The sequence below is a fragment of the Apium graveolens genome, chromosome 1 (assembly GCF_009905375.1).
Source record: "Apium graveolens cultivar Ventura chromosome 1, ASM990537v1, whole genome shotgun sequence".
In the NCBI taxonomy this organism is placed as follows: Eukaryota; Viridiplantae; Streptophyta; class Magnoliopsida; order Apiales; family Apiaceae; genus Apium; species Apium graveolens.
The window spans coordinates 171,951,409-171,966,828 of record NC_133647.1 but is presented as its reverse complement, the minus strand read 5'-3'; positions in this window follow the sequence as shown (position 1 = coordinate 171,966,828).

The following is a 15,420-nucleotide window of genomic DNA, read 5'->3' as shown; positions in this document are numbered from 1 at the left end:
CATATCACTTATCAGAGTTTAGAAACATATATTAGACAACAGTCAGTACTTAAACACATTTGTCAATTAAGCACAGAATACACAAAGGGATTAAATTCTGTAAATACTGATCATAAAGTCTGATATAACAGAACAAAACTAAGCAGATTTAGAGAAAGAACCTGAAACCATTCCAAGTTCATTTACCAATCTTGTAAAAGTGGCTTCACACAATGGTTTTGTGAAGATATCTGCTAGTTGTTGATCTGTTGGAATAAAGTGCAATTCCACTGTACCTTCATCCACATGTTCCCTGATGAAGTGATACCTGATGCTGATGTGCTTTGTCATAGAGTGTTGAACTGGATTACCTGTCATAGCAATAGCACTTTGATTATCACAGTAAATAGGGATTTTGAAATATGTTAACCCATAATCCAGTAACTGATTCTTCATCCAAAGAATCTGTGCACAACAGCTTCCTGCAGCAATATACTCTACTTCTGCAGTTGATGTGGAAATTGACTTTTGTTTCTTGCTGAACCAAGAAACCAATCTGCCTCCAAGAAATTGGCAGCTTCCACTTGTGCTTTTCCTGTCAATTTTGCAACCTACAAAATCTGCATCTGAGTAACCTATTTGTTTAAAATATGATTCTCTAGGATACCACAATCCCAGATCAGCTATTCCTTTAAGATACTTGAAAATTCTTTTCACAGCTGTTAAGTGAGGTTCTCTTGGATCTGCTTGAAATCTTGCACAAAGACAGGTAGCATACATGATATCAGGTCTACTAGCAGTTAGATAGAGTAGAGAGCCAATCATACCTCTGTAATCAGTAACATCTACTGATTTACCAGTATCCTTATCCAGTTTTGTTGCAGTGGCCATGGGAGTGGATGCACTTGTACAATCTTGCATTCCAAATTTCTTCAGCAAGTTTCTGGTGTACTTAGTTTGACAAATAAAAGTGCCTTCTTCATTCTGCTTGACTTGAAGGCCCAGAAAATAGCTAAGTTCCCCCATCATACTCATCTGATACCTTGACTGCATCAGTTTGGAAAACTTCTTGCAAAGTCTGTCATTTGTAGACCCAAAAATGATATCATCAACATAAATCTGGACCAGAATTAAGTCATTTCCATGGTTGAGGTAGAACAGTGTTTTGTCTATTATTCCTCTGTTGAATCCACTTTCCAGAAGAAACTGAGCTAAAGTCTCATACCATGCTCTAGGAGCTTGCTTAAGTCCATAAAGTACTTTATCAAGCCTGTAGACATAATCTGGATGTTTAAAGTCTACAAAGCCTGGAGGTTGTTCAACATATACTTCCTCCTCCAATTCTCCATTGAGAAAAGCACTTTTCACATCCATTTGAAAGACAGTAAACTTTTTATGAGCAGCATAAGCCAAAAATATCCTTATGGCTTCTAACCTAGCAACTGGTGCAAATGTTTCATCATAATCAATTCCCTCATGTTGAGAATATCCTTTTGCAACCAGCCTTGCCTTATTCCTTGTAATTATGCCATCACTGTTAGTTTTGTTTCTGAATACCCACTTTGTACCAACAACAGATCTATTCTTTGGTCTTGGCACTAGGGTCCAGACTTTGTTTCTTTCAAATTCATTTAACTCTGCATTGCTTACACCCAATCAGCATCTTGAAGAGCTTCTTCCACTTTCTTTGGCTCAGTTTGAGAGAGAAAAGAATTGTAAAGACATTCGTTTGAAGTACCTGTTCTAGTTCTGACACCTGCATCAGGATTTCCAATTATCAAATCAGGTGTATGTGATTTTGTCCACTTCCTTGCAGATGGAAGGTTTTCTCTAGAACTGGATGCTTCCCTATGATCCATGCTGTCTTCATTTTCATTTTTTGATGCTCCCCCTGAAACTATGCTCTCTGAGTTGGATTCTTCAGAATTTAGATTTTCAGCACTATCAGAACTTGGCTTATCAGAACTTGACGAATCAGAACTTGAAGAGCCAGATGTATGTTCTGATGTTTCTTGAGATGTGGTAAGATCTTGAGTATGCTCCCTCTGCATAGGTGCATCTTCCTTTGGCGTAGTCACCACAGTTTCAATAACATCAGAGTTTAATCCATCAGAGTTTACAGTATCAGGACTTAGACTGTCAGGATTTTCAGTATCAGAATTTGAGACTTCATTTTCAAATCTCAGCTGATCATGGTCAATAAAATCTTCAAGACTAGTAATCTTCTTGTCATCAAAAGAGACATTGATAGATTCCATGACCACTTTTGTTCTCAAATTATAGACTCTGAAGGCTTTTGTGGAAAGTGGACATCCAACAAAAATTCCTTCATCAGCTTTTAGATCAAACTTGGATAGCTCTTCAGGATGAGTCTTGAGAACAAAACACTTGCATCCAAATACATGAAAGTACTTCAGATTTGGCTTCTTTTTCTTCACCATCTCATATGGTGTTTTTCCTTGCTTGTTAATGAGTGTTGCATTTTGAGTAAAATAGGCAGTCTACACAGCTTCAGCCCAGAAATAGGTCGGAAGCTTTGCTTCTTCAAGCATTGTACGTGCAGCTTCAATGAGAGTTCTATTCTTCCTTTCAACAACTCCATTTTGCTGTGGAGTTCCAGGAGCAGAAAATTCCTGCTTAATTCCATGGTTTTTGCAGAACTCTTCCATTATCAAATTCTTGAACTCAGTGCCATTATCACTCCTTATTGTTTTCACAGAATCTTTGACCAATTTATCCAGATGTTTGACATGATCAATCAAGATAGATGCAGTTTCACTTTTTGTGTGCAAGAAATACACCCATGTGTATCTAGTGAACTCATCCACTATGACCAATGCATATTTCTTCTTTGCAATAGACATGACATTTACTGGACCAAATAGATCAACATGTAGTAGATGATAAGGCTCAAGAATTGATGATTCAGTCTTGCTCTTGAATGAAGATTTTCTTTGTTTGGCCTTCTGACAAGAATCACAAAGGCCATCAGGAGCAAATACTGACTTTGGCAGTCCTCTCACAAGATCTTTCTTGACCAGCTCATTTATATTGTTGAAATTTAAATGAGAGAGTTTCTTGTGCCAATTCCAGCTTTCTTCAATTGATGCTCTACTCATCAGACAGATTACAAAACCATCAGTACTTGTTGAAAGCTTAGCTTCATAAATGTTACCATGCCTGTATCCTTTCAAAACAACTTTGCCTTTAGATTTACTCACAACTTCACAGTGTTCTTCAAAGAAATCAACATGATAACCTCTGTCACAGATTTGACTTATACTAAGCAGATTGTGTTTAAGTCCTGAGACCAGAGCTACTTTTTTAATGATGACATTCCCAAGATTGATATTGCCATATCCCAATGTTTTTCCAATGTTGCCATCTCCATAAAAAACACTTGGGCCAGCTTTCTTCACAAAGTCTGATAGCAGGGCTTTATTTCCAGTCATATGTCCTGAACATCCACTGTCCAAAACTAGAATATTTTTCCTGTTGCCCTGCAATCACAAAGACCACTAATGATTAGTTTTAAGAACCCAGACTTGCTTGGATCCTTTGGCCTTATCAAGTTTGTTAACATTTGCAGCGGATTTAGCATCAGAGTTTATGTTAACATTTTTCTTATCAGAACTTACACTATCAGACTTTGAATCAGAATTTACACTAGAAGGAACAATGGAAACTTTCTTCAAAGAAGGTTTTAATTGATAATAATCATAGTATAAGCTATGATATTCCTTACAAGTATAAATGGAATGCCATAAACTACCACGATGAAAAGAAGGATTCTGTGGTTTATATCTAACAGACTGACTCTTAACTCCTTATTTTGAAGGTAAGGAGTTAATGTTCTTATTCTTCCTGCAAAAAGAAGCCAGATGGTTAGAACTTCCACATTTATGACATGTTTTCCTAGGAGCATCAGGAACAGGTTTATAATCATTGCTTTTATTCACACCTTCCTTTCCATTCCTATTTTTCCTAGGTGATTTTACCTTATTTACATTCTTAACATCTTTCAGCTTATGCTTAAGCTGCTTCTTAGTCATTAAGCCTATGTTTACTTCAGCTGTCTTTTCCTATTTTAGTTTGTCAGAAGTTAATCCCTCTCTAACTTCTGATTTATCATTATCACCATAAGAGCACACAACTTCATCATCTCCTCATCAGCATCAGTCTCAGGCAAGCTTTCAGAATCTGAGTCATCATCACTTTTAGAACTTGATGACTCAGTATCAGACTTTTTGAAAAGAGCTTTACCCTTGTCTTTCCTTGAGGTAGCTGCCTTGGGGGATTCTTCTTCAGCCTTAAGAGCAACTGTCCTTGACTTTCCTCCTTTCCTCTTGCTTCTTTGTTCCATCTCAAGTTCATGAGTCTTGAGCATTCCATAAATTTCATCAAGAGTTGTTTCATCAAGATTGTAATTGTCTCTTATTGTTGTTGCCTTCAAATCCCAACATTCAGGAAGAGCTAACAGGAATTTAAGGTTTGAATCTTCAAGATCATACTCCTTATTAGCCAGTGACAGATCATTCAAGAGTTTGACAAATCTATCATATAAATCACTCAATGATTCATTAGCCTTTGAGTCAAAGTGTTCATACTCTTGAGTGAGTATTGTCTTCCTGTTCTTTTTAATCTTATCAGTTCCCTGACACCTTGTTTCCAGAGCATCCCCTATCTCTTTAGCAGTCTTGCAGTTAATTACCCTGTTTGACATTACATTATCAATGGTACTATGCAGTAAGTGTCGTACCTTAGCATCCTTAGCAATTGATGCGATATCTTCAGCAGTATAATCACTCTTTTCCTTTGGTATAGTCTTTGCTGCCTCACCTGCAACTGCAACAGCGAGCTTGGTTGGTTTGTGAGGCCCTTCCTCGATTCTATCAAGATATTCTGGATCTGTAGCCTCCAGAAACATGGTCATCCCCACCTTCCATATGGCATATTCAGATGGTCTCAGTATGGGAACTCTGATGGTTTCATACCGACTTTGGATTTGTGTATTTGGAGGTTCTTCAGTTTTGGTAGGCTTAGTTGGAGTTTCTGTGTCAGACATGATTGTGTTTGGATCTTTAACTATATGTGTGTTAACAGATAGGCTCTGATACCACTTGTTAGGTCACACACACTGTAGAGGGGGTGAATACAGTGTAAAATATAATTAAATCGAACTTTAATATCTTAAGTAACAGAAAATAAACTTTATTGAAACAATAAACTCTGTTACAGTATGGAACTGTTACCTCTCAGTGATGAACAAATATCACGAGAGCTGCTAGGGTTACAATGAATAATCTTCTCGAATATGATAACACTTATAGTGTAAACCCTATGTCTGTGTTTATATATTACACAGTTACAAGATAATCGCTAATTGATATGGAATATAATTCTGCTTCCTAAAATATATCAATCAGATATCTTTTCTTCCAAGTATTCCATTCTTCACGGAACTCCTTCTTCATGCATATCTCTTCTTATATTTATCTCGATCTTCTTTCATTTAATCAGCTACTATCCTTATCTGATCGTCCTTCAGCACTTAAGTTCTGATATCCAACTTCTGATGATTATCTCTTGATAATATAAGTACTGATATCCTTAAGTCCTGACTTCCAGTATAAGTACTGATTCCCAGTTAAGTACTAATTTGTCCTGTTAAGTAAGATCTGAAAACTAAACATAAATCATATTAGCCATGACATTATCAAATATATCTAACATGTTAAATTGTTATTTTACTTTTTACATATTTTGCCACGCACACACAAGTCGGGGGTCTTTCGGGAAACAGCCTCTTCATTTTTCAAAATGAGGGGAAGGCTGCGTGCATCTTACCCTCCCCAGACCCTGCGTTAAGCGGGATATACGGGGTATGTTTGTTTGTTTATTTAATTCTTTTTCAAATTAAAAATAAATAAATGTTATTTTACTTAACTTATTATTACTTAATAAAATTTGACATACAATTCATTAATTACTTGGTGTTAAAAAATGTTTAATACTTAAATTAAAATGTTAAAAAATGTTTAATACTGAAACTCGTACTTTGTTTCGAAACAAATAAATAGAGGTTGTGATGGCCAACAAATAAAATTGTTAAACCAATGAGTTTTGGTTTAAAAATAAATAAATGTCAATAAAGTCATTTACTATTATTTAACTATTGTTAATAAACTATTTTAAACAAAGTTTATAAAAAATAAAATTTAATTCATGTCGGCAAATGAGATTTAATAATATAAAATTTTAAAAATAGTTATATAAAGTATCAAATTTGGTAATTTGGTAATTTTAATAATTTGGTACTTTTATGTTCAAACATGGTTAGAAAACAAAGTCTATCTAGAATATACGACAATTAAAATTAATTGTTGAGATTTAATAATATTATACAATTATATAATCATGACATTAATTAATAGAAAGAAAATCTAAGAAGAATAGAAGTCTATTTGTTTTAATAGTTGATTTTTAATATTAATTTTAAAATAGTGACATAATTATCACGTAAGTACCAAAACTCGATATTTCAATAATTTGTACTGCTTTAGCTTATTAATAAAAAGTACAATTGCGTGAAATTATTAAATGTAGAAGTGTAATTAAGCTGTAGCATAGGATTTGATGCTTGTGGGAGACCTAGAGTAGATACAAAGACTTATTGTAATCTATTTTAATATAGAGAAAAATTCTATGGAGACCAGTTTTTCATCGGAGACCATGGAGACCAAATATGTTCTGCAATCAAAACACAATACAATATTTTATTTTGTGAAGTATGTTTTACGAGTATCACTAATTCATTAAAATTATTGAAGATCATTTAAGTTTAATAAGTAGAATGTGTATGTTCTGCAAGCTGAACAAATGTTCTGCAAACTTAACATGTTTTGTAGAATAAAGTATTTTTGTAATGTTTTACATGCAGTACATATATTATATTCAAGATTTTGAATAAAATAAGGAAATTTGTAGAGTATGATTCGCAAAATAATATTTTTTGCAATGTTTTTATGCAATATTTAACTTGTAGAACATAAGTGGTCTCCAAGGTCTCAAAAAAAACTGGTCTCCAAAAAAAACTGGTCTTCATATAACTTAACCCTTTTAATATATTATTCTTTTGACAATTAAGACCCTAAATGATTTGAACTGAACATAACTCTTAAGTATTCATGTTTCAATTCGTATTAAATTTTGCGAAAGCAAGCTTTTTTCAAACTAAACTTTCAATTTATTTTTCGCTTATTAAAAAAACTTATTCATGAACATGTCTCATAAAATAATGTTTACGAACATCTCATGAATATGCTTATGAGTTCATGTTCATGATCACATCGTTTTTATATTATAATTCAAAAGAATAGCTATTTGATTCATTTGCTTAATTATAAATATAGTCTGAATAATACATACGGCCACTACAAAAAAATAAGGGTAATATAATATCACATTATTTTTAAAAGTATAATAATAATAGGATAATAGAAAAGGGGATTAAAAATTATGATTACAATTTAAAATTAAATTAAATTTATGGGCCTAAAATTTGGATAATATTCAAATATGGATAACTTATAGGTTAAGAAATGGGGTCTTGTATCATTATAAATACATCATATTCGTCCTTCTCATCTTAATTATGAAAATTCGTAGGGTAAAAAGCCATAAAAATTAGCAATTTTGTAAATTTTTTAATAAATTCACCGTAAGTTAGAATTCATTGATTCCGGACTTTTCGGAAAAGTCTTTTCATTCTTTACAACTTTCATGTTTCGTATTTTCCAAGATAAGGTCGTTTAGAGTGTCGAAAAGGATATATTCAGATTTGGTCAGATTTTGAGGTAAATTTCCAATCGCTCTTGCTAGTGTTTTCAAAATTATGTGTTATGTGTGTATATTTGTTTATCAAAACTTGGGCTAAGTGATGATATATTTGAAATCATTATGTGTCATAGTATAAATATTCTTATATTTGTGTGGTGTCTAAACGATAATTTTGGATCTCTGATTTATGTCATGATTTATGAAAATAACAAATAAGAACTTAGGACTGTGATCACCGGATTGCAGTGACAGTTTTCTGAAAAATTAGGATCGTTATCACCGGTTTGTAGTTGTCGTGACATGAATTATGGGTTTTGAAATATTGTTATTTACGTGCAATTTTTATCGTATGTATCGAATAAGAATAAAAATATGCATTGAAAGTGTTTGTTTCGTATTGTAAAGATTATCTTATTTTGTTATATATGTACATGTTTCTTGGCCCCACTAGTTAGATCGGTTGGTTTCTTGTTGGGCTGTATGACTCATTACTTACAAATTTCAAGTTTCTTTTAAGACTCAAATTGGATAGCATTGGGAATTCGAGGACGTTAGCTTTGGAGTAGATTGATTTTTGGACTTTCGTTTTTAGCTGCGATTTTGTAATAGTAACCTTTGAAATAGATTTTTGGCTCAATGATTGTATTTATTTTAGTTTTGATTTAGAATTAACAGTCCGGAAGTGCGGGCTGTTATTTGTATATTATTTTAGTCTTAATTTGACTAACTAAATATGACTGCGGCTAAATTTAACCACCGGTGGTCATATTTATGATCAATTTTAATTTATAACCGGTGAGGCTTAATTTTGACTGAAAGTAGTCAAATTTGAGGTCAAATACTTATTTTTGACCGATGACAATCAAATTTATTCCTGGTCGAATTTGTTCGGTCATATTTAGTTTTTAGGTCCTACAAAAAAGAGAGGGAAACTTCCCGCTGAGTGAAAATACATTTAGATTCTAATTTTCACAGTGAAAGGGGTTTTTCATGAATAAAAAATAGTTTCTAAGAAAAAATTAGAATCAAATACGACATTACTACATAGAATTTTATTATTATAAAAATATAAAAAAATGTACCAGATTCTGTATTTTACACTGGGTTCTGTGTTACGCTTGATTTTTAATTTGAGATGAGATTCTACGTTATATTTGATATGTTAAGTTTAGTCAATGTTAAACATTGTGATTTTAATCTTATAATAAATTAACTTTTAATAAAAAAAGTAATTTGATTTTTTCTTTATTATTCTTTATATATTATATTTTTTTGGAGTACAAATATTAATATATGTAATACATTGTACATAGTTGTTGGTCACATTATATACATAAAATTATTATTTTTTAAAATTAAGTCTGACAAAATTTAAGTCTGAACAAAATATAAGTCCAAATGTATATTTAATATAAGATGAAAATTCAAAAACTTAATTATCTTTGAAAAAATATATACATATTGATGTAGTAAGATTTTTGAAATAACTAATGTTACAATTTTAATTAGTTCAAATAAAAAGTAATGGATAGATCAAACAAAAGTAACTAATGAAGGGTTTAAGTAAACTTCCATAGATATGTAATACATTCTGCTAGTACTTAGCGCAAATTTATCAACTCCTTTTAAATGCTTGCATGGCTAGTACAGATGGTACATATCGAAGAGTATGTATATGAACTCGTTCATGAACTATATTTACGAGTTTGTTCATGAACTTTCCTGACGATTTCACGAACCAGGTTTTCGAACTGGTTCACAAACTATGTAACTGAACTTGTTCGTAAATATTGGAATCAAACTATATTTTCGCTCATTAAGAAACAATCATTAAAAGTGTGTTCATATTCGACTCGCTTAAAAATCGAATTGAACATGAATCGAATTTTTTTCGAGGCAGATAATAGAATGTCTGTGCACGTATTAACTCATTTATAAAACTACTCACAATTTCACTCATATCGTCTTGTTTTCGTGATTCAACAAATCGACCAACCGCATGCAGCACAACCTCAGCACCTCCAGAAACACCAACCCCAAACTAGAAATCTCTTAAGTTAGCAGGCATCTCCTTTCCCACCTTCTGCAACACTACTTTGGAAAATAGACGTCTCATAAAGTTTCTACAATAATGGGTCTCACTCCATCATCAGGCTTAAGAAGTGGAGTTAATGGAGCACTTGCAACAAATCCCCCAAATAAAGTTAGGTAATTAGCTTGCAGACATAAATTAATAATTGGAGTAAGGAGTGCAAGAAACTCTTTGTCTAAAGTAGACTCATCACCTCAACATGCATCTAGGAGATGTTCAGCCCGCAACACATCTCGCCCATATGAAATTCTTTTTAGAAAGGATTTGATGCAACGCTGAATAGTTTCAATATTTGCCAAAATAGGGCTTTCATCATAAAAGAAACTGGGCGTTGTAGGAGAATGTGCCTGAGGGTATTTTTCTTCGGCTAAAAGCCTAGTATTTGGAGTGTCTGGGGCAACACCAGATAATGTCAACAAAATTTTGGTACCATATTTTTTCTCTCGACAATCAATAGGGTGAAGACCTTTAAATTAAATGCAATAAAAATGAGAAGTCGTACCCAAGAATCGCAGTAGAAATGATTGCTGACAATTATAGTCAAAATAGCCTTAAGAACTACAAAAAAGGTAAACCTTACATGTAGGAGGAATTTTTTTACTTTCCTAAATGAGTATCGGAACTCTTTGTCAAGTATAATAGCATCTAAAATACGGGATTGGATAATAGGCATAGGGTCCATGGAATCAACAACGCTTTTAAGGATATAATTAGGTGTGAAAATACCATGAATACAGAAAAAATAGAACTGTCTACCTATATGCGGGAGGTGAAAATAATTGATCATTTGCATGCTAACAATGTTTGCGAACCGAATGTATACTTCTACAATCACCACAAAGTCACTGGTCAACTTGACGAAGCACATCATTTACTGTATTAAAGGCTTCACGATCTTTACCAATTAACTCCTTGTAAGAGGAAATTTGAATGTCGGAATCAAAGTGGTGCTTACAAAAATGAGTAATAAAATAGGTGCGTTAAGTTGTCGTCCATCGACACTACCATCTCAACAGTTGTCAAATTCTTTAAAAAGACAATAAATATACGTTTTCTCACCTGCCATTAATAATCTTTATTAATAAGCGAAACAAGTTAATTATCAAGTAGGTCATTTATTGCGTCCAAATGTATCAAGTGAGTCACTAACTACAAAACCCCTAATACATTTGGACGTAGTAAATGACCTACTTGATAATTAACATAAGAGAAACCTATTTTAAATGGTACTATTAATTTTGGTTTCACCAATTTTTGGTACCACCAACTGTTGATTTCACTTATTCATTCATGTATATCTTATAATTCTACTTTTGTATTGTCTTTTAATTCTACTAAATTTTTAATTAAACCATTTATACATGTTATACTTCTACATGTATTATGATTCTATTAAATTTGGTTTATTTATGTTATCTTATACTTCTACATATCGTGTGATTCTATTAAGTTTAGTTTTTTCATTATACTTCTACCTAATAAGTTTGGTTTTATTTTTATTTACCCAATTTTGACTTTAACCTTTGTGTTCCTAATTCCCTTATGTATTACAAATTCAATATACTATACGTGTTTGGTTTCATCAATTTTTGATTTCACACTTTTTGAATTTCATTATAACTCTAAATGTATAATTTTTATTCTTCTTTTACTTCTATATGACTTATAATATTATATGTATTATTTTACCCATTTTTTAATTGCAATTCGTATATTAATTTCAATTAAGTATTCCTATTTCTCATATGACTCAATAGTATATTTTAATGAAATAATAATTTTTTTTGAAATTGTATAATAATTATAATTTTTTTACTATAATCATAACAATAAATATCGTACTCAATAGTTTGGGTTGGATTTTCTGAGTAAAAGTTAGAAATTTTGACATGGTACTTATACTATTATGATTTTTAAAGATTATTTAAATAAATTAAATCATCCCGTACTTATCACAGGTTATCAACTGGTACACTTATTAATTGAAAAATGATAAAATTATCTTCTAAGAAAATTAACAAACGATTAATGAGCGATATTTAAAAATAAACGAGCAATTTTTTACCAACAAAACACAATTTTAACCTACTTATTTTTAGAACATATATATATATAGAGAAAAGTTCTATGGAGACGACGTTTTCATCGGAGACCTTGGAGACCACATATGTTCTGCAATCAAAACACTATAAAATATATTATTTTGTGAAGTATGTTTTACGAGTATCACTAATTCATTAAAATTATTGAAGATCATTTAAGTTTAATAAGTAGAATGTGTATGTTCTGCAAACTGAACAAATGTTCTGCAAACTTAACATGTTTTGCAGAATAAAATATTTTTGTAATGTTTTACATGAAGTACATATATGATATTCAAGATTTTGAATAAAATAAGGATCTTTATAGAGCATTATTCGCAAAATAATATGTTTTGCAATATTTTTATGCAATATTTAACTTGCAAAACATAAGTGGTCTCCAAGGTCTCCAAAAAAAGTGGTCTCCATAGAACTTAACCCTATATATATATATATATATATATATATATTAGGTTATTTTCAGTATTTAGCTTATATTGATTTTCTATATATGTTGAAATGTGTATTATAAATTCTGAGTTGATTGTAATAAAGTTTCACGTTCGTATTATATCTCCAAACTTAGCAAGGTATCAAGAGTTAGATTTCGAGTGATCGTGAAAGTTTAGTTGGATCATTAAATGGATAGAGTTACGTTACAACAACAAAATTTTCTTAAAAATTCGCAGACAATTTTCTGCCCAGATCAGCCAACTTGTTTTTCCGATATCTAGGGTTTCAACCGTTGGATCATCCTGAAATTTTAACCACCCCTTATTTGCATCAGTATCTAAATTTTGAACGGTGGAGATCGTATTTGGAGCTCCATAAATTGATTTTTTGATGGTTCCAATAGGTTACTGTTTACTTTTAGTTAATTCTTTTCATCGTTGTTGATCTTGTAATTTAGGTTATTTGATTGATTGGATTTTGGAGTACTTGATTATTTTGATGTTACAATTTTAGTAATTTATTTATTTGCTTGAGATTTGATATTAGTTTTAAATTTACAATCAGAATTGAAATTGGTTTTCGATCTACTTTCGGATTTGATTTTGGATTGGAATTGGTTATTTGAGTTTGGATTTGATTTCGGGTTTGGTTTCTTGATTGAATTTGGGTACAATTTAAATCTGGCATTGAATTTGGATTCGACTTTATTTCTGATTTGGTTTGAGTTTAGTTTTAGCAATATTTCGACATCCATGTCTCATCATCAACGGGTCTTTTGTCAACGGGTACTTCAAGTTTATTTTCTTCTCTATGGATTCTAGATTCAGGTGCATCGCATCACATGTCTCCTCATTGGTCGTCTTTCATTTCATTTTCTGATGATTCATCTTTATCCATCATGACTGCTGATGGCACTCCTATTTCGTTAAAAGGTGTTGCTTCTGTAGTTACCCCAACAGTATCTCTCTTTGATGTTTATTATATTCCGGATCTCAAGTTAAATCTTGTTTCGGTTAGTCAATTATGTGAATCTGGTTAATTGGTTTCTTTGTCTTCTACTACTTGTTATGTTATGGATCCGAGATCTCAAAAAGTAATTGGGAAAGGTCGTAAGAAGGGAGGACTTTATATTTTGGATGAACTCAATGTATTTGCTATGGGAACTCCTAGTGTTGATTTATCATCTTTTCATTTGAGTGATTTGTCTTCTGACTTCTACATATGGCATGCTCGTTTAGGTCATGTTTCTCAATCTCGTTTACAATTTTTAGTTTCAACTAGAGCCTTGGGACAACTAAAAGCTCATGATATTTCTGACTGTAGCGGTTGTAAACTAGCGAAATTTACGGCTTTACCTTTTTATAAGAGTGTTACGTTATCTCTAGCTCCGTTTATATTGTGCATGTGTGGGGACCTGCCTATGCCCATAAAATGAGGATCTAGATATTATGTTTCGTTTATTGATGATTTCACTGGTTATACGTGGATTTATCTTATGAAGCGTAGGTCTGATTTTTTGGATATTTTTAAAGATTTTAGAGCTCATATAAAAACTGAACATATAGTTGTCATTAAATGTTTTCGTTGTAATTTGGGAGGTGAATACAGCTCTAACGCTTTTTTTCGCTTGCTTGCTTCTAATGGGACTATATGTTAAACCTCATATACTGATACTCCTCAACAGAACGATGTTGCTGAAAGAAACATCGTTATCTTGTTGAAACAACTTGCACATTTTTGTTGACGGCTGACGTTCCAAATGTATTTTAGGGTGAAGCACTTCTTACTGTTGTTTATGTCACCTGCTTTGTCACCTTTTGAGAAATTATATGATGAAGTTCCTGATTATGCTTCGTTGCGTGTCTTTGGTTGTACCTGCTTTATTTTTAAACCTCAGGTTGAGCGTAGTAAATTGTCTGCTAAGTGTGCTTATGTGTGTTTTTGGGCTACTGTGTTACCTGGAAAGGATATTGTTGTTTTGACCCGGTCAGTGGAAAATTGTATGTTTCTCGGCATGTTTACTTTTTGGAGCATATTTCGTTTTTCTATGTTCCTGCTAGTTCGCGTCATATGACACAAGAAGTGCTTATTCGTATTAATCTTTTTGACATAAACATTGAGGATGCTTCAACCACAAACTGTAATACTTCAGTTCCGGAGGCATCTACATCTCAAACTCCCATATCTCCACCGACTTTTACATCTACATCTCAGACTCCGAAATCTCCACCTAGTTCTAGAACAAGTCAATCATCACTAGAGATTTTAGACTCTCCTCTCACTCAATCGTCTACCGAAAGTTCAACTCCTCCTCCAGTTCGCCAGTCTACTCGCATACGTAAGTCCACCCAACTTCCTGATTTTACTTATTCATCTTATTCCCGTCTTTTGCTTCATTCGTTACTTCTGTTCACCATTTTTCTAAGCCTGCATCATATAGAGAGGTTGTTCATGATCCTCTATGGTAGAATGTTATGGCCGAGGAACTTACTGCTTTACATAAAAACTCATACATGGGATTTAGTCCCACTGCCGCCAGGAAAACATGCAATTGGTTGTCGTTGGGTATATACAATTAAGACAAATGCTGATGGATCCGTTATGTGTTATAAGGCTCGACTTGTTGTTAAAGGTTACTCTCAAGAGTATGGATTGAACTATGAAGAAACTTTTGCACCTGTTACAAAGATTACGAATATCCGTACTTTGATTGCAATGGATTCTGTTCGAAAGTGGAAAATATTTCAGATGGATGTTAAGAATGCATTCTTGTATGGTAATCTTTACGAGGAAGTTTACATGACGCCTCCTCCCAGTCTTCCGCATCAACCAGGTTATGTCAGCAGACTTCGTAAATCTATTTATGGTCTTCGTCAATCATCTCGTTGTTGGTTTGAGAAGTTTTCTATAGTACTTTATTCACTTGGTTTTCATCCTAGTAATCATGATTTTGCTCTTTTTATACGATCTACGAGT